Here is an 18,813-nt window from a genome sequence, read left to right as displayed (position 1 = left end):
GAGGTCGAGGCGTCCGCACTGTGTGCGCCCATTCTCCTTCTTCTTCCTCTCGCTCCTTTACCTCGTCTGGCTTCTCCACTCTCGACGCAGCCGCTCCGCCGCCATGGGGAAGGAGAAAACGGTGGCGCTGGAACGCGCGAAGAAGGCGACGGGGGCGGCGAAAAGCAAGAAAGCGAATCGGGGATCTTCATCGTGCTCGGGGCTGCCGTCGGGTTGGATCCAGGGAGATTGGATCCGATCCTCACTCTAGCAGGAAGACTTGGACAATATGGCCGAGCTAGGGCTGATCGTCCATAAGTCTGCGCGGCTGCCGGAGGGGGAAACGGAGCCACAGCCGCGACCGGGTGAGTGTGTTCTGCTCGCCACTCATGTCGACCGCGGCTTCTCGCTTCCTCCACACCCCTTCTTTCGAGGTTTCTTGAATTTCTTCGGGGCTCAACTCCATCATTTCACTCCCAACACCATCACATATCTTGCCGCATTTGTGTCCATGTGCGAGAATTTCCTGGGGTGTCGACCGCACTGGGGTCTTTTTAAGCACATTTTCACTATCCGCTCCCAAACAGTGAAGAAAGCGAACTCGAACGACGAGAAAACCCATGTTATCTAGATGTGTGGGGGTCTAGGTATTCAGAAGAGGAAGAGGAGTTCCTTCCCTTCGATGACTCTTCCTGAGTCGGTCAGGGGCTGGCAGTCGACCTGGTTCTATTGCCAGGATATCGCGACCCCAGGCCACTCGACTGGACTTCCCCCTTTCTCTTTTGATCGTGTTCAGACTCCATCTTTGTTGAAAGTGACCGCCGTGGAGAAGGCGGAGACAGGCATGGTTGTCGAGAGGGTAGTTCAACTGATCAACTAAGGTGTCACCGGCATGGATCTGCTGGAGGTGTTCCTCAGTCGGCGCATTCAACCACTCCAAGCTCGTGACCACTCCATGTGGATGTATTCCGGTGCTGGTGATACCGCTCGGGTTCATCCGGAGGAGGTGACGGCCAAAACAGTGGCCGAGTGGCTGAGTGGCATCATCGGGAACAAGGACAACCCCAGGGGCGCCAGGAGAGTCAAACCTTTCAGTGACAGCAACCAGCCAGACAAGGTTTGGCCATTACAACTGATTGAATTTGGATGTTTTCTGACTGTTTGTTGATCCGACTGATTTCCACTCGGCTCCTTGTTTTCTAGATTTATACAAAGATGTACTCAATGCCCAATGGCGAACAAGCTCTCGAGCAGTACCATGAAGGCGAGGACAGCGCGGAGGAGAGCGGCGAGTGGGAGTCACCAGCCGACGATGATGAAGATGAGAGTGATGAGTCGGACGACGAGGAGGTAGCCGACTCACCACCTCGTTCTGAACGTCGATCCAAGCAGCACCATGATCCCGCGGGCAGGCGCGGCAAGGCTGTGGCCTCGAGCGCTCCCTCTCAAAAGCGCGCTCGGTCTTCGACTCCAGAATTGGCTGAGAAGGTCACCAAGTAGCCCAAGATCAATCCTTCGAAGGCTCGGAAGACCTTGCCTAGGATCAAGATGGACGTTCCTGTTGCTTCTGGGTAAATGTTCTCCCCGTATTTTCTTGTTCTGACCGATTCTCTTGTACTGACCGAGTGGATGATGAACCTTTACAGCCCGGCCTCAGCTACGACTGATATGGATATCGACAAGACCCCAGACAACGAGGAAACCGACGACGCAGCTACCTCCAAAGCCAGTAAGTCTGCCCGACTCGAGTTTATTTCGACGACTGGATTGTTTGTCAGCTATCTCCTTGACTTTGTCTGTTTGTTGCAGCGCCACGGGACGGTGTTGTGCTCCCGGACAATGAAGAAGAAGTACCGCTGAGGGGAAGGAGGAGGAGGGACAAGGAACTGAGCGGGAAAGCGCCTAAGGCCCAGGTTCCTCAGTCGACTGAGACGCCTGGGACGGCAGTCGAACGATCATCAGATCCGGCACGTACCAACGTCACTTTCGCTATCCCGCTGTCGACTGATTGCCCATCAGGATCGGCTGCCCAGACTTCTGCTGTACCAATACAACCCCACGCATCAGACCCAGCGATTGCTCTGACTGCTCTGCCATCATCGCTTTTCACTGCGTATCAAACCCCGGACGACCCACCGTCTGCCGCGAAGGAAGCTCTTCTTCAGTTGAACCTTGTGATGGGGAAAATGAAAGTGGTGCACGAGACCAGTCAGGTGGCCTTCAACGCCGGAGCTGCTCTACATACCAATGTCCAGGTTAGTTGATTTCCGATTGATCATATTTCTCGTCCGATCACCCACTGGGGTGTGACTGTTTTGAAGTTGCACGAGTCAATTTGAGTCGTCTTGGATTGAATCTTTGAACTAGTGGGGGCACTCTTAGTGCACCCACTGGGTGTAGTCCCCAAGACTATAGTTGACTGCGGGCAGTCGACTGTGGTCTGAGAAGCCGAATTTTGTCACTCAGTCTGGACTGACCAGGTCGAATGACACCAGAGCCAGTGGGGGCACGCTAAGTGCACCCACTGGGTGTAGTCCCCGAGACCATGGTTGACTGCGGGCGGTCAACTATGGTCTGAGAACTGTTTTTTTTTTACTCTCGCACTGGGCAGACCATGTCGAGTGTTTATTCAAACCAGTGGGGGCACGCCAAGTGCACCCACTGGGTGTAGTCCCCGAGACTGCCGTTGAGTGTTTGATTCGGCGGTAGTCTTAGAGTAGCTATCACTGTGATGTCTTTTTATCTCGGCAACTGATATGGCTTAAACTGCAGAAATCTTGTGATCTTGGGGCTCAGCTTTCCGCAATGAACAAGCAGCAAATCAGCCTCAACCTTGATCTGGAATTGGCCCAGAAGAATCTCAAGACTGCTCGTGATGAAGTAGCTGCCATGGGAGGTAACCAATCGTCAACTGTCTTTCTCACTGCCGGCCCTTTTCCTTTCCATTTTTGAACCGAGTGACTCCACTCGAGCAGATGTATGTAGTGAAAACTGTCAACTCCAAGCCTGTCTGAAGAATGTTATTTCTTTAGAGAAAATGAAGCAGGCTTTTGAAGGAAATATGCCCTAGAGGCAATAATAAAGTTATTATTTATTTCCTTATATCATGATAAATGTTTATTATTCATGCTAGAATTGTATTAACCGAAAACATAATACATGTGTGAATACATAGACAAACAGAGTGTCACTAGTATGCCTCTACTTGACTAGCTCGTTAATCAAAGATGGTTATGTTTCCTAGCCATAGACATAAGTTGTCATTTGATTAACGAGATCACCTCATTAGGAGAATGACGTGATTGACATGACCCATTCCGTTAGCTTAGCACCCGATCGTTTAGTATGTTGCTATTGCTTTCTTCATGACTTATACATGTTCCTATGACTATGAGATTATGCAACTCCCGTTTACCGGAGGAACACTTTGTGTGCTACCAAACGTCACAACGTAAATGGGTGATTATAAAGGTGCTCTACAGGTGTCTCCAAAGGTACTTGTTGGGTTGGCGTATTTCGATATTAGGATTTGTCACTCCAATTGTCGGAGAGGTATCTCTGGGCCCACTCGGTAATGCACATCACTATAAGCCTTGCAAGCATTGTGACTAATGAGTTAGTTGCCGGATGATGTGTTACGGAACGAGTAAAGAGACTTGCCGGTAACGATATCGAACTAGGTATCGAGATACCGACGATCAAATCTCGGGCAAGTAACATACCGGTGACAAAGGGAACAAATGTATGTTGTTATGCGGTCTGACCGATAAAGATCTTCGTAGAATATGTGGGAGCCAATATGGGCATCCAGGTCCCGCTATTGGTTATTGACCGGAGACGTGTCTCGGTCATGTCTACATAGTTCTCGAACCCGTAGGGTCCGCACGCTTAACGTTACGATGACAGTTTTATTGAGTTTTGATGTACCGAAGGAGTTCGGAGTCCCGGATGAGATCGGGGATATGACGAGGAGTCTCGAAATGGTCGAGACATAAAGATTGATATATTGGACGACTATATTCGGACTTCGGAAAGGTTCCGAGTGATTCTGGTATTTTTCGGAGTACCGGAGAGTTACGGGAATTCGTATTGGTCCTTAATGGGCCATACGGGAAAGGAGAGAAAGGCCTCAAAAGGTGGCCGCACCCCTCCCCATGGTCTGGTCCGAATTGGACTAGGGAAGGGGGGCGCACCCTTCCTTCTTTCTCCTTCCCCCTTCCCTTCTCCTACTCCCACAAGGAAAGGAGTAGTCCTACTCCCGGTGGGAGTAGGACTCCCCCCTATGGCGCGCCTCTCCCCTTGGCCGGCTGCCTCCCCCTTGCTCCTTTATATACGGGGGCAGGGGGCACCCCAGAGACACAACAATTGATCCTTGAGATCTCTTAGCCGTGTGCGGTGCCCCCCTCCACCATATTACACCTCGATAATACCGTTGCGGAGCTTAGGCGAAGCCCTGCGTCGGTGGAACATCATCATCGTCACCACGCCGTCGTGCTGACGAAACTCTCCCTCAACACTCGGCTGGATCGGAGTTCGAGGGACGTCATCGAGCTGAACGTGTGTAGAACTCGGAGGTGCCGTACGTTCGGTACTTGATCGGTCGGATCGTGAAGACGTACGACTACATCAACCGCGTTGTGATAACGCTTCCGCTGTCGGTCTACGGGGGTACGTGGACAACACTCTCCCCTCTCGTTGCTATGCATCACCATGATCTTGTGTGTGCGTAGGAAATTTTTTGAAATTACTACGTTCCCCAACAGCTTTGGAGAAGAAGGATCTGGATCTTGCTGCTGCACAGAAGGAAGCGCGAGAGAAAACGACACTTGCTGACAAGAAGCTTGCTTCAATCGGCAAGTTAGAAGAGGAGAACTCCAAACTGAAGATTGATGTCTCTGACGCCAATCGGGAGGTCGAGCGACTGAAGAAAGACAACGACAGGCTGACTGACGAGCTTGGGAGCCTCAAGGCCAAGAAGGGCGAGTTGGAGTCTTATCTGGGCCAGCTTGCTGCAAAGCTGGTCCTAAAACTTGAAGGTGCTGATGATTGACTAACTTATTACGGTCGACTGTCCAGCTTGATTATATCATCGACTCATCATTTACTCGACTGTGTAGAGCTTTGCCAAGACTTTGAAGCGGAAACTGGGCGGGTCGAGACGGGTCTCGATCCCATAAATTGTCCAGTCAAGGATGATGTTGCGATGAATGTGCTGCGGTTGGAATCTCGCATGGACAGCGCGGTTGCTTATCTTGCTCGCCTGAAGGCAGCGATGACTCGGGTTGATGCTAAACTCTGGCCTCAGGCGGAACTGTCTCAAGACCTCGAGTCTCGGATGGCTCGACTGAATCAAATACCTGACCGAGTGCAAGAGTGGAAAAAGTCATCTGCTCGTTGTGGCGCTGATGTCGCGTTGTCCTTGGTCCAAGTGCACTGCAAAGACGTCAAAGAAGACAAGCTGGCGGAGCTCAAAGTTGCTAACACAAAGAGGCACACCTTCCAATCCTTCATGGACACTTTCCTTGATGCTGCCACTCGTATTGCAGACAGCATAGACCTTGACAGTTTCTGCGACCCAGCCAGTCCTTCTCCTAACGCGTGACCGAAAAACATTATGCTCCACCTTTATTTGCCTCGGAATGCCGAGTGATTGTGTAATCGTTAAACTTCTTTGGGCTTGATGCTCGAATACTTTTGATCCGTCGTTCGGAACTTTAGGATTTATCTGAACTTGGTTTATCTCTGAATATGCTTGTGTTTGCCTTCGAGTGGATTTTTCTTCTTCAATTGGCATAATCTTTGTACTTGAGATGCAGCTATTGTACTTAAGGCGCAGCTCCGAAGGAGAAGGTCGCAGTCGACCTGCACCTCGTCGTCCTTGCGGATAGGGAGGGAGCACACGTTGTACTTGTGGCGCAGCTCCGAAGGAGAAGGTTACAGTCGACCTATACCTCGTCGTCCTTGCGGATAGGGATGGAGCGCACATTGTACTTGTGGCGCAGCTCCGAAGGAGAAGGTTACAGTCGACCTGTACCTCGTCATCCTTGCGGATAGGGATGGAGCGCACATTGTACTTGTGGCGCAGCTCCGAAGGAGAAGGTTGCAGTCGACCTGCACCTCGTCGTCCTTGCGGGTAGGGATGGAGCGCACATTGTACTTGTGGCGCAGCTCCGAAGGAGAAGGTTGCAGTCGACCTGCACTTCGTCATCCTTGCGGATGGGGATGGACTTCAAACTTAGGCGAGTACTAGACTGCAGCTAAGCCTCCGAGTGGGAGGTTTGCTCATCACTCGGTAGGATTTTACAAACTTAGGCGAGTACTGGACTGCAGCTAAGCCCCCGAGTGGGAGGGTTGCTCACCACTCGGTAGGATTTTACAAACTTAGGCGAGTACTGAACTGCAGCTAAGCCCCCGAGTGGGAGGGTTGCTCATCACTCGGTAGGATTTTACAAACTTAGGCGAGTACTGGACTGCAGCTAAGCCCCCGAGTGGGAGGGTTGCTCACCACTCGGTAGGATTTTACAAACTTAGGCGACTACTGGACTGCAGCTAAGCCCCCGAGTGGGAGGGTTGCTCACCACTCGGTAGGATTTTACAAACTTAGGCGATGTACTGGATCCTGCAGCTAAGGCCCTGAAAGTGGAGGGTTGCTCACCACTCGGCTAGGATTTTACAAACTTAGGCGAGTACTGGACTGCCAGCTAAAGCCCCGAGTGGGAGGGGTCGGCTCCGACGCACTCGTTGTAGAATTTTACAAACTTCAGGCGAGTGACTGGACCTGCAGCTAAGCCCCCGAGTGGGAGGGTTTCTCACCACTCGGTAGGATTTTACAAACTTAGGCGAGTACTGGGACTGCAGCTAAGCCCCCGAGTGGGAGGGTTGCTCACCACTCGGTAGGATTTTACAACTTAGGCGAGTACTGGACTGCAGCTAAGCCCCCGCAGTGAGAGGCTTGCTCATCACTCGGTAGGATTTTACAAACTTAGGCGAGTACTGGACTGTAGCTAAGCCCCCGAGGAGAGGCTTGCTCACCACGTCCGGTAGGATTTTCAAACTTAGGCGAAACGGATTCGCGGCTAAGCCCCCGAGTGAGAGGCTTGCTCATCACTCGGTAGGATTTTTCAAACTTAGGCGAAATGGATCCGCGGCAAAGTCACCCACTGGGGGATTTCAGACGCAAACAAAAGTAACAACAACCATTTAGGAAGACTGTAAAGCTCTTGTCTTTGATAAACAAACTACAAAGGTATTTCTTATTACATCTCATCCGAATGAGTATTTAAGTATAAAAGGGGCGGAGCAGCTCCGCGTTCCAAGCCCGTGGCTCGTCTTTCTGATGCTCGACATTGTAAAGATGATATGCTCCATTGTGGAGAACTCTGGTGACAATGAAGGGACCTTCCCAAGCAGGGGCGAGCTTGTGTGGTTTCTGCTGATCCACTCGAAGAACCAAGTCTCCCTCTTGAAAGGCTCGGCCCCTTACGTTTCTGGCATGGAATCGACGCAAGTCTTGCTGATAAATGGTCAACCGAATTAAGGCCATCTCTCTTTCCTCCTCTAGGAGATCGACTGCATCCTGCCGGGCCTGTTCTGCTTCATCTTCAGAGAAGAGCTCGACTCGGGGTGCATTGTGAAGCAAGTCACTCGGTAGGACAGCTTCAGCTCCATAAACCAAGAAGAATGGAGTTCGGCCAGTCGACCGATTGGGAGTTGTCCTCAATCCCCAAAGAATGGATGGAAGTTCATCAACCCAGGCACCTGCTGCGTGCTTGAGATCACGCATCAGTCGGGGTTTCAGTCCTTTGAGAATCAAGCCATTTGCTCTTTCTGCTTGTCCATTCGACTGGGGGTGGGCGACTGAAGCATAGTCGACTCGTGTGCCTTGGGAAGCACAGAAGGCTCTGAACTCATCAGAATCAAAGTTCGACCCGTTGTCAGTGATGATGCTGTGCGGAACTCCATATCTGAATGTCAATTCTCTGATGAAGCTGACGGCAGTACTGGCTTCAAGATTCTTGATAGGCTTGGCTTCAATCCATTTGGTAAACTTGTCGACTGCTACAAGCACATGAGTGAAGCCGCTCCTACCAGTCCTCAGGGGTCCAACCATATCCAATCCCCAAACAGCAAAGGGCCAGACGAGTGGAATAGTCTTCAGGGCTGACGCGGGCTTGTGGGAAATATTGGAGTAAAACTGGCAGCCTTCACATTTGTCGACTATATCTTTCGCCATTTCATTTGCTCATGGCCAATAAAATCCGGCTCGGTATGCTTTGGCCACAATGGTCCGAGTGCTTTGGCCACAGGTCCCCGAGTGGATGTCATTGAGGATCACTCGACCTTCTTCCGGTGTGATGCATTTCTGGCTGACTCCGGTTACACTTTCCCTAAACAGTTGTCCTTTTATCACAGTAAAGGCTTTGGATCGACGGACGATCTATCGAGCCTCTTCTTCATCCTCTGGGAGTTCTTTCCTAAGGATATACGCAATGTATGGCACTGTCCAGTCGGGAGTGATGACCAAAACCTCCATGATCAGGTCGACCACGGCCGGGACTTCGACTTCAGTCGGATCTGTGGCGCTCTTAGGCTGCGGGGGCTCTTCAGTGAAAGGATCTTCTTGAACTGAAGGTGTATGAATGTGTTCCAAAAACACGTTGCTGGGAATGCCTTCCCTCTTGGAATCTATCTTTGCTAGATCATCTGCTGCTTGATTTTTCAGTCGGGGTATATGATGGAGCTCTAACCCCTCAAATTTCTTTTCCAACTTCCTCACCGCATTCCAGTAACCAGTCATAGCTGGGCTTCTGACGTCCCACTCCTTCATCACTTGATTGACTACCAAATCTGAGTCCCCGTAGACCATGAGGCGACGGACGCCGAGTGAGATGGCCATACGTAACCCATATAAGAGTGCTTCATATTCGGCTTCGTTATTGGAAGAATCAAAGTAAATCTAGAGAACATATCTGAGCTTGTCTCCTCGGGGAGATACCAGTACCACCCCAGCACCGGAACCATTCAGCATCTTGGAACCATCAAAGAACATGGTCCAGTGCTCCGAGTGGACTTGAGTCGGCAGTTGCTGTTCGATCCACTCAGCGAGGAAATCTGCTATTGCTTGGGACTCGATAGCTTTCTTTGCCTCAAACTTGATATCCAAGGGAAGAAGTTCAATCTCCCACTTTGCCACTCGACCAGTTGCATCTCTGTTGTTCAGAATCTCTGATAATGGAGCGTCGCTGACGACTGTAATGGAGTGGTCAGAGAAATAATGTGCAACCTTCTTCGTGGTCATATAAATCCCATAAACAAGCTTCTGATAATGTGGATATCTTTGCTTTGATGGAGTCAAAACTTCAGAAACATAATATACTGGGCGCTGAACTTTATGGGCTTTTCCTTCTTCTTCCCGCTCGACCGTAAGTACTGTACTGACGACTTGTCCAGTGGCTGCAATGTAAAGCAGTAAAGGCTCTTTGCTGATTGGGGCAGCAAGCACCGGCTGGGTGGAAAGCAGGGCTTTGAGCTCTGCAAATGCTGCATCAGCTTCAGGAGTCCACTCGAACTTATCAGACTTCTTCATTAGTCGGTAAAGAGGCAATGCCTTTTCACCGAGGCGAGAAATGAATCGACTTAAGGCGGCCAAACAACTCGTAAGCTTCTGAACATCGTGCACACGCACAGGGCGTTTCATTCGGAGAATGGCACCAACTTTCTCTGGGTTAGCGTCGATCCCTCGTTCGGAAATGAGAAAACCGAGTAATTTTCCGCCCGGAACTCCGAATGTGCACTTTGATGGATTAAGCTTGATATCATACCTTCTGAGGTTGGCAAAAGTTTCAGCAAGGTCAGCCAGCAGGTCGGAACCTTTACGTGACTTGACCACAATGTCATCCATGTATGCTTCCACATTTCGATTGATTTGAGTGAGTAAACACTTCTGAATCATCCTCATAAATGTGGCTCCAGCATTCTTCAGGCCGAATGGCATGGTGACATAACAGAAGCACCCAAATGGAGTGATGAAAGCTGTTTTTATCTCATCGGGTCCATACAGTCGGATCTGATGATACCCGGAATAAGCGTCCAAAAAGGACAAGCGCTCACACCCTGTAGTCGAGTCGACTATTTGATCGATGCGGGGGAGAGGAAAGTGATCTTTCGGGCAGGCCCGATTGATATGCTTGAAGTCAATGCACATGCGAAGTGAGTCGTCCTTCTTGGGGACCATGACAACATTGGCTAGCCACTCGGAGTGGTAAATCTCTCGGATAAACTCAGCTGCTAGGAGCCGAGCTACTTCTTCACCGATCGCTTTTCTCTTCTGTACGGCGGACCATCGAAGATGTTCTTTGACTGGTTTCACTTTTGGGTCGACTCGCTAACGGTGCTCAGCCAGCCCCCTGGGAACACCTGGCATGTCAGAAGGTTTCCATGCAAAGATGTCCCAGTTCTCACGGAGGAACTGGATGAGCGCTTCTTCCTATTTGGAGTCGAGTGTTGTCGAAATGTGAGTCGAAGCAGCATTGGGATCGGTCAGGTGAATATGAATCGGCTTCGTTTCACCAGACGACTGAAATGCTGAATCGGTGGCAGGCTTCTTAGCTCGCAACAAATCACTCGGATTTGTATTCTTTTGATACTCCTGCAATTCCACTACTGCCATTTGTGCATCGGCGATCTTTGAGCCCTTCTGGAAGCACTCTTCTACCTTCTTCTGATTGCCAGTGATAGTGATCACTCCTTTGGGACCAGGCATCTTCAATTTGAGGTACATGTAGCATGGTCGAGCCATAAAACGTGCATAAGCCGGCCTGCCCAGAATAGCATGATAAGCACTCTGGAAATCGATGACTTCAAACGTCAACTTTTCTTTGCGGTAATTCTTGGAATCACCGAAAACCACATCAAGGGCGATCTGGCCGAGTGACTCAGCCTTCTTGCCAGGAATAACCCCATGGAAACTCATATTGCTTTCACTGAGTCTGGACATCAGAATGCCCATTCCTTTCAAGGTATCCGCATACATTATATTCAGGCCACTGCCACCGTCCATCAGAACCTTAGTCAACTGAGTGCCTTCGACAATTGGGTCGACCACCAATGCTTGCCTTCCAGGGGTGGCCATGTGTGTTGGGTGATCAGACTAGTCGAATGTAATGGCAGTCTGAGACCACTTCAAATAACTGGGCGTCGCTGGGGCGACCATGTTCACTTCTCTGTTGATGACTTTCAGTCGACTTTTGCTCTCAACATCAGCAAAAATCATCAGAGTTGAATTGACGTGGGGGTAACCATCATCGTCCTCTTCCTTATCCTCAACCTTGTCTGATTCTTTCTCTTTCTCTTTGGACTGTTTCTCTCGGAATTGCTGGATCAGGAGCCGACATTGTCGAGTGGTATGCTTCGGGTAAATGAGATTACCCTCCTCGTCTTTTTTGGTGTGAATGTGGCACGGTAAATCCAACACATCATTTCCATCTTGATCTTTTACCTTCTTGGGGTTCCATGGCCCTTTGGGCTTCCCCTTGAACTTTCCTTGAGTCACGGCTAAGGCTTCTCCGGGAGCAGCTGGCTCGGCTTTGCGCTTCTGCTTCCGACTGGAGTTCCCTCCCCCGGTTTCGTGGGCGAATGTTTTGTGCTTGCCACTCCGGAGCCGATCCTCCTCTTCACCATTAGCATACTTGGTGGCAATTTCCATCATTCCACTCAGAGACATATCTCCGGTCCGACCGAACTTCAGATTCAATTCCCGATACTTGACGCCTTCCTTGAAGGCACAAACTGCTTGGTGATCAGACACATTCTCCACCGTGTGGTGCAACGTGATCCATCTCTGGATATAATCTCTCAAAGTTTCATTCGACTTCTGTACACAAGACTGTAACTCTGTCAGCCCTGCTGGTCGTTTGCATGTACCTTCAAATGTTCTGACAAACACCCGAGCGAGCTCTTCACAGCTATAAATACTGCCAGGTGCTAGCTGATTCAACCACGCTCTGGCCGAGCCCTCTAACATCAGAGGAAGGTGTTTCATGGCCACTTCATCATTTCCACCACCAATCTGCACATCCACTCGGTAGTCCTCAAGCCAAGTGTCAGGCTTGGACTCACCAGTGAACTTGCTGACTCCAGTCGCCAACCTGAAGTTGGGAGGAATCACTGCTCCTCTGATGGCTCTGCTGAAACACTCGGGACCCGAAACATGCACCCTGCTGCCGGTTGGGTAATCTCTATCGTGGCCATCTCTGTGTGCTCTGTTCCTGTCAACCAGACCTTGAACGAGAATGGATCTCGCGTCAAAGCCCGGCTCCCGGGGGTCGACTGGAATCATTCGCCCACCACTGTGAGGGCGTCTGTCATTGTGTTGCCGAGGCGCGTATGACCCACTCCTTGGGGGAGGCATGGGTACTCGACGATGATCATATTGCTTGCGGTTCCTGTACTGATCCTGTCGATCTCCATGTCCCTCATGCCTTGGAGGCGATCTTGGGCTGTGAGCCGACTGAACTGTGTCTGCCATCACAGATCTACTATGAATCCTATTCTGAGACTGTGACACTGCTGTGTTCTGCTCCCCCGCCGCCCGGAGCAAAGCTCGGATCTGCATCAAACTCCTACCAGCCTCCGAATGGGAAGGCTGAATCGATTCTGCTATTCGGGCAGCAGCCGTGAGATTCTGGATCGGAGTTTGATATACCTGGATTGGAGGCGGAAAGAGTTGACGTCTACTGGATTCAGGAACTCGCTGCCGAGCACACTCGTCGAGTGCGTGCTGGAGATTCTCCACTCGAGTGCGCCTGGCCAAGTTGGCCAGGCGCACCTCCTCCAAGGCCCGGGCCTCGGGGGTTTCTCCAACGATAGGAGTGTGAAGTGCATCCATGTTACGGCGGGGAAGTTCTTCCCTCTGCTGCAAAGAGAGGGGCTCGGGGCGGTACTCCTCGTGGGCACGCGACGGATCGCCTCCGCCATCACCACCGTCGACGCGGGGGAAGCCAGGAGGACTGCGCGGTCCGTTGACCATCAGGACTTCCGCCGCAGGGTCACTGCTGTCGCACTCGGATGCAGTCTCAACGGAGCCAGTCGAACAGGCCATAGAGAGTTTCGTCGGGCTCGATTGCCGCAACTTGAGGGGTGGCCGACTGGCGAGCCACCGCGTGCCTCACCCACCGCTGGAGCCTCGACCGACCGGAACGCTTGTGCCGGCGGGCTGCAGGGAGTGAAGAGGCCACAGGAGCCGACCGATACTGGGTCGACGGCTGCCGCAGGAGGACGCCACGGACGCACGCGCGAAAGTGCGTTGCCCCGCGGACGGGGAGCGCCTCGACATCGAGTGGAGCCTCTTGGAGCCAAGCGGAGTCGTCGGCGATGAACACGAGCGCGCCGAGACGGATCTCGCGGCCCTCGGTCAATCCTCCACCTGAAACCATGCTGATGGGGATCGGAAAAATTGCAACTTCTCCAACAAGTCGCTAAAACACCTGCCCCACGGTGGGCGCCAACTGTCGTGGTTCTAAGTCTGACAGTAGAATGGGGGGTAGGGATGTAAAGGCAAGGTCCTAGCTATGGAGAAGTTGTACGCACGAGTTTTACGAGTTCAGGCCCTTCTCGGAGGAAGTAACATCCCTACGTCTCGGAGCCCGGAGGCGGTTGACTGGATTATATGCGTGTGTGTTACAGGGGGTGCGAACCCTTGTGCCAGTGGAGGGGGGTGGCTTATATAGAGTGCGCCAGGACCCCAGCCAGCCCACGTTACAAGGAGTTCAATGTTCATAAAGAAGGAGCGTTACAAGTAACGTCTGTAGTAAAGTAATATAAATGACTATTAAGTCTAAGAGTAAATGCCCGACCGTTGCTGCGCGGAGTGGCTTTAGGTCTTCTGCACGTCGAGTGATTTAGTGGTCGAGTGACATAAACATGGGGGGTCGTCGAGTGAACGGTAGGTCGAGTGGATTGCATTCGACACCTTCGTTGGGTCCCCTCTATTTACTCCTGAACCTCTTTGCTTCTAGGACAAGGACCTTAGGTAGGAGGTATAGGTCAGGCCTATTACCCTATCCCAGGTCTATGTCCTCATCAGTAGAGAGGCACATTCTTCACATTGACGCCATAGTCCTTGAGAGTTTGCTTCATCCACAACAATTGAGCACAACAAGAACCAGCAGCAATGTACTCAGCTTCAGCAGTAGACAGTAATACGCAGTTCTGTTTCTTCGAGGACCAACAGACCAAAGATCTTCCGAGGAAATGACATGTGCCAGATGTTGACTTGCGGTCCACACGATCACCAGCATAGTCAGAGTCTGGATATCTAATGAGATCAAAAGCCGAGCCCTTGGGGTACCATAGTCCAAGTGTTGGTGTGTGAGCTAGATATCGAAGAATATGCTTCACAGCCTTATGGTGTGATTCCTTCGGTGTAGCTTGAAATCGGGCACACATGCAAACACTAAGCATAATATCTGGCCTAGATGCACATAAATACAATAGAGAACCAATCATGGAGCGGTATACCTTTTGATCGAAGTCAATACCATTTTCATCAGTGCATAGATGGCCATTTGTGGGCATTGGAATTTTGACCCCTTTGCAATCTTGCATGCCGAATTTCCTCAGTACATCCTTGAGGTACTTCTCCTGAGATATGAATATGCCATTGTGCTGTTGACGAATTTGAAGACCTAAAAAGAATTTCAACTCTCCCATCATATACATTTAATATTCTTCACTCGTCATATAGGCAAATTCATCACTGTAACGTTCTCAGTACAGCCAAAGATAATATCATCAACATATATTTGGCACACAAACAATTCACCATCATAAGACTTACTGAAAAGAGTTGGGTCAAGTGAACCGGGTTTGAAGCCTTTCTTCATGGGGAATTCCTTCAAAGTATCATACCACACCCGAGGGGCCTGCTTGAGGCCATAGAGGGCCTTATTGAGTCTGAAGACTTTGTCAGGATGCTTTGGATCTTCAAAACCTGGGGGTTGAGCAACATATACTTCTTCCTCAAGCTTACCATTGAGGAATGCACTTTTCACATCCATTTGATATAAGGTGAAATCATGATGGTTAGCATAAGCAAGTAATATGCGAATGGCCTCAAGTCTAGCAACAGGTGCAAAGGTTTCATCAAAATCAATTCCTTCAACCTGTGTGTAGCCTTGAGCTACAAGCCGTGCCTTATTCCTCACCACAAGGCCATTTTCATCTTGCTTGTTGCGGTAGATCCACTTTGTGCCTATGATATTGTGCTTGCGAGGATCTGGATGTTTGACCAGTTCCCAGACGTTGTTGAGCTCAAATTGATGTAATTCTTCTTGCATAGCTTGAATCCACTCAGGCTCCATAAATGCTTCATCTACCTTAGTGGGCTCTGTGATAGATACAAAAGCAAAGTGCCCACAAAAGTTAGATAAATGTGAAGCTCTTGAGCGTGTGAGAGGACCTGGTGCTTCAATGTCATTAATGATTTTCTCAATCTGCACTTTGTTTGCAACGCGAGGATGAGCGGGTTGTCGTCGAGGAATTTGATCAGCATTTTCTTCAGGACCATTTTCCTCAGCACCATTTTCTTCAGGTGCATCAGCTCGACGTTCTTCACGTTCTGGAATGAATTCTTTAGCAGATTCTTCGGTAGGAATGACATCTTCAGTAGCCTTGAACTTGATAGATTCCTCAGGTGTTGGTTCATCTATCACAGAAGGTAGGTGCTCTCTTTGCGAGCCATTAGTTTTATCGAACCGCACATCTACAGTTTCAACAACCTTGTGAAGAACGTTGTTGAAGACTCTGTAGGTGTGCGAGTCCTTTCCGTAACCAAGCATGAAACCTTCATGTGCTTTCGGTGCAAATTTAGAGTTGTGATGAGGATCTCTAATCCAACATTTAGCACCGAAGACTTTGAAATAACTTACATTGGGTTTCTTTTCAATGAGGAGTTCATATGCAGTCTTCTTGAAGAATTTGTGAAGATAAACTTTGTTGATGATGTGGCACACAGTATCAATTGCCTCAATCCAGAAACGATGAGGCATCTTGTATTCATCAAGAATAGTGCGAGCCATCTCAGCAAGAGTCCTGTTCTTGTGCTCCACAATGCCATTCTGCTGAGGAGTATAAGGAGCAGATAACTCATGAGAAATACCAAGTTCATCAAGTTAGTCATCAAGACCAGAGTTCTTGAACTCAGTTCCATTGTCACTTCTGATGTGCTTGATCTTCACACCAAAGTTGGTTGAAGCCCTCGAGGAAAATTGTTTGAAGACTTCTTGCACTTCATGTTTGTAAGTAACAATGTGTACCCATGTGTAACGAGAGTAATCATCAACAATAACAAAGCCATATTGAGATGCATCATTTGAAACAGCAGAATAATGATTAGGACCAAAAAGATCCATATGAAGCAATTCAAATGGTCGAGTGGTAGTCATGATTGTCTTCGCTCGATGCTTAGCCTTGGTCATCTTTCCAGCTTCACAGGCTCCGCACAAGTGATCCTTGAGGAATTTGACATTCTCAATGCCAATGACATGCTTCTTCTTTGCAAGCGTGTGCAAATTCCTCATGCCCGCATGACCAAGTCGTCGATGCCATAGCCAGCCTTCTCAAGCTTTTGCAAGTAGGCACACGGCTGGTTGTGGTCTTGTAGAGAAATCAACAATATACAAGTCTCCTCTCCTAAAGCCTTCGAAGACTTTGGAATTGTCAGCTTCCATAATCACAACACAACGATACTTGCCAAAGACAACAACCATATCAAGATCGCAAAGCATTGAGACAGACATGAGGTTGTATCCTAAGGACTCGACAAGCATGACTTTGTCCATGTGTCGATCCTTTGAGATCGCAACCTTACCTAGACCCAATACCTGACTTTTGCCTTTGTCAGCGAAGATGATATGCTTCAGATGCGATGGAGATAAGGTAGCATCAATCAATAGATTCTTGTCACCAGTCATGTGATTTGTACATCCACTATCGAGGACCCACTCATTGGCTTTGGGTTGATCATCCTGCAGATGAATTAGTGCAGCTTACGAACTCATATACTTCATTAGTGAAGAATATGACATCAATTCATCAGATCAATTTCATCAAGCAATAGAACAGATAAAGCAGTATGAGGATGTGAGAAATGAAAGTTCATTTCTTCATGATTAGCCTGCGTCCTTTCAGGCACTCTCAGGTCTCCAGTAAATTCTTCAGACGTTTACGCACGTCTGGAGACCTGACCCTGCAGAAGAAATTAGTTCTTTTTCTTCACCACCCACATCTGAAGGGGTGGCAAAGAGTTCATCACTCTGCGAGCTCCATATGAGAAAGGTGGCATAGAATCCAGTCCATTTCGTTTCACATAGGAGGGGTTATGGTAAGCATATGAATAAGCAGAGAAATTCTTCGAGGACTTATGAACATAATGGTTAGAAGAGTAATGCTCATATTCATAGCCCTTAGCTCTTCCCTGTGAAACAGAGGTGTTAGCACGATGATAATCATATGAGGACCTTGATCCTTTTGAGGAATATGATCCTCGTGAAGAATTTGATCCGTATGAGGACTTGGATCCATATGAAGAATTGGGTCCATATGAAGAGTTTGATCTGGGATTCCTATTCTTCACAGGTGGTGTCATGAGGACATTCACCTGAAGACTTTCAAGGCATCTTTTGGGAACCCAGATTTTCTTCATAGGGGAACCGTTCCTGCAGTTAATGCCAACATATCTAGCAAATACTTCACCATTCTGATTTTTGAACAGTTTATAGTTGGAGTCAAATGACTCATCAAAAGAATGAGGAGATTCACATGTAAAGCCAGATAGATTAGATGGATCTACTGGAGGTCCCTCCCATGAGGTTTTGGGGTACTGCTCAGGCTTCCAATAAGTACCATCAGCATTGAGTTTCCTCTCAAAGGCAATGCCCTCTTTCCTAGTGTTCCTGTTGAGGATCTGCTTTTTAAGCACATCACAAAGGGTCTAATGCCCTTTGAGGCTTTTATACATGCCTGTCATGTACAATTCCTTCAATCATGCATCATCAGTGATACTAGCAATGTCCTCAGATGAGGAATTAGTGATAGCAGAGACAGTTGAAGAATTTGTAGCATTAGAAGCATTTGAACATTCAGGTGAAGAGTTAGCAGATTCACGTTCAATGCATTTCAAACATGGAGGAACAAATTCTTCCTGAGCAGCGCTGATTTGTTGAGCAAGTAATGAATCGCGCTCCTTCTGAAGATCTTCATAACTCGCTCTTAGCTTTTCAAGATCTTGCTTTCTCTGAAGAAATTCATAAGAAAGCTTCTCATTATCAGATAAGAGAGTGTTATGATGACCTTGAAGGTTATCAAACCTAGTCTGAAGTCTCTGAAGATTTTCAGTCAAGGTTTTAGTGCGATCCATTTCTTCACCCAACATATCATCACTTTTATCTAGCATGTTTTGAACCTTTTCAAAAGCCTTTTGTTGTTTCATAGCAATCTTAGCAAGTTTAGAGTAGCTGGGCTTGAGGTTTTCATCAGATTCATTCTCACTTGATTCAGAGGAGGTATATTTGAGTACCTTGGCACCCTTTGCCATGAAGCAATAGGTGGGAGCGTACTCATCATTGCCTTCATCAGCCTTGTTGGTGAGGTCATTTTCTTCAGAGTTGAAGATAGACTTGCTGACGAAATGCAGTAGCGAGGGCTAGGCTCGTCACACCGGACTCGGACTCCTCAGATGCCTCCTCTTCCTCATGTTCCTCAGATTCAGCCTCAGAGTCCATTTCCTTGCCAATGAATGCCCGAGCCTTCTTGGAGCTGCTCTTCTTGTGAGATGAA

The sequence above is a fragment of the Triticum aestivum genome, chromosome 5D (genome assembly GCF_018294505.1).
Source record: "Triticum aestivum cultivar Chinese Spring chromosome 5D, IWGSC CS RefSeq v2.1, whole genome shotgun sequence".
Taxonomy (NCBI): domain Eukaryota; kingdom Viridiplantae; phylum Streptophyta; class Magnoliopsida; order Poales; family Poaceae; genus Triticum; species Triticum aestivum.
The sequence above is the reverse complement of the archived record's forward strand: the minus strand, read 5'-3'. Positions refer to the sequence as shown.